This window comes from Limulus polyphemus, unplaced genomic scaffold, assembly GCF_000517525.1.
Source record: "Limulus polyphemus unplaced genomic scaffold, Limulus_polyphemus-2.1.2 Scaffold1177, whole genome shotgun sequence".
NCBI lineage: Eukaryota > Metazoa > Arthropoda > Merostomata > Xiphosura > Limulidae > Limulus > Limulus polyphemus.
The window spans coordinates 318,642-320,877 of NW_013666787.1; the positions used below are offsets into that span (position 1 = coordinate 318,642).

The following is a 2,236-nucleotide window of genomic DNA, read 5'->3' on the forward strand; positions in this document are numbered from 1 at the left end:
ATCCTTCGTAACTAGCCCAGTCGCTGTGTATGGAGCGTCACATCCCTGTCAGTGAGCCATTACCAAGGCAATTATATCTGACCTTATTATTAACTGTGGGATTTCACTATCAATAATTGAACACAACAGTTTTTGTCATTTCATAGGTATTTTAGATAGCATGTATGAGCCAATTAGTAGAGGATCTGTATCATCCCATGTAAGTGGCATGGTTACAAAACAACAAGACCTCATCAAGGCCCAACTACAAGAAACATCCTGGGTTTCTTCCACTGTAGACACCTGGTCAGACAGACAGATGAGAGGTTTCCTTGGTGTGACTGCGCATGCAATTGAAATCAAGAAGTCTGCCATCAACCTAAGGTTGTACCTGTTAAGTTGTAACAGGTTCACAAACACAGTTGAGAAAATCAGCGAGGTGCTTGAAGCCATCTGTGACAAATATGTAATAAAGAAAAAACTGGACTACATTATATGTGACAATGCATCAAACATGAGAAAAGCATTCACTGTGTGCTTCCCTAGAACCACTGATGATGATGCAGGACCTACTAGTGCTGATGACCTTGATGATGACAGTTTATGGGAAGAGCTCTAGGAAGACCAGCAAGATGTAGATATGGCACTGACCAGGAACTGTCAGAAGCAGCATCTTCAGGGTTTTACACACTTACTGCATTCCAGTTGCTCCTTAAATAAGCTTTTGAAAAGTGTTTGGGCCTAACAAAGGAATTCCTGCTTTTAACTGCACCAAATGGAACTCAACCCTAAGACAGATTAAAGCTATAGTATGTTTCGACCATCAGGCATTATGTGATCTCCTGGAAGAACAAGCACATAAAGAGGTAGCTTTCAGCTGCAGGGAATGGAGCCAGTTGCAAGAACTAGTCACCACCTTGGAACCTTCCTCGAAGCAACCAACTTGACATAAGTAGAGTAGGTTGTCACCATAAACCCTGTCCTGCCCTGCGTGTTGTCATTAAACCATCCTCTGCATGATATGTTAGTCAATGTTTGGTACCTGAATGGCCTAATAAGAGCCCTCAAAGACTCGCTGTGGAAAAGATTCCAAGAAATCTTTGTCACTGCACAACTGATGGAATCAACACAGGAAACTGCTGATGTACAGTTTGGTGATCCCATTTATCTCTTGTCAGCAGTACTTGATCCAGCATTCTGCATGATGTGGATCAAGCATCAGAAGTGGTGAAGGACAAGGTCAAGAAACTTGCAAAATTAAATATTATTTAAACAGCAATAGCCATTTGAGCCATGGGAGTGAAATATGAAGTGTGGACTAATTTTAGGGGTGCAATTTGTTTTGAATAAAAACAAAATCAGAAGATAAGACTCTTAAAATCCATTTAAAAGAGAAGTGGCATAGTGAATGGCTCTGACTGCATTTTAAAAATATATAATGTAAATTGAATGACAATTAATATTAGTTGTTTCGTACACACTGTAAAACGTGACCTGAACTCATCTGATGAAGCTAAACTTGAGAATTATAAAATATGACTCATCATTACTTTCAGACTTTATGCTGTATCAGCACTAAATGTATGTTTTCATATGTATAATCTCGAAATTTTAGTCTACTGTTTATAACCATTTCAGTGATTATGATTCACATTCATTGAGTTTAATCATCATTAGATCAGGTCAAGTTAGAAATAATATATGCATGACAATTTAACTTAAAACTTATTTTACTTTGGATTTTCTTCCATATATTCATTATATAAATTTGATGATGTCCCAGGCCAGCACAGTACTGATAGAAAATGACACCAGTAGTGATGAGGAAGACGTTCCACCCCAGAAGGTCCCCCAACTTTTTAAAGGGTATAAAAGAAGCAGACACTGGGGTGGGGCTTCTAAGACATCTGTATCTTCCCAACTCAGCAGATGCTTCGAGATGTACCATGAATTTCATGAAGGAAGTCCCAGTGCATCTCTTCACTTCTGGTTGGTCTACAAGAACAACCTCTCCATCTTCCTGTGACTATAAGAGTGCTGACTGTTCCTGCTTCTAGTTCTCCCATTGAATGAGTGTTCAGCCATGGAGGCATCATTATGTGCCCTCATAGAGCTAAGCTTAGTGACAAAATGCTGTCTCGGCTGACATTTCTAAAGTGTAACAATTTGTACAGATAAATTTTATACTCTGATTGCCTTCTTCTAGTCAATGACGTCACGCACTTTGATGCACATATTAAGCACAAGCACACTGCCT

General features: G+C 39.3%; 1 protein-coding gene across 2 annotated transcripts in view; it reads left to right on the forward strand.

The window, feature by feature from the left end:
* LOC106462475 overlaps window positions 1-2,236 on the forward strand; it is a 17,909-nt gene that overhangs the window by 8,341 nt on the left and 7,332 nt on the right. Inside the window, exon 6 of one of the 2 annotated variants that reach the window (XM_022389752.1) lies at window positions 1,763-2,230. The exons of the other annotated variant lie outside the window; for it this stretch is intronic. The gene's annotated coding sequence lies outside the window, so the exon portion shown is untranslated. Of the gene's footprint in view, window positions 1-1,762; window positions 2,231-2,236 lie in introns of those variants that run through there. 2 annotated transcript variants of the gene reach the window in all.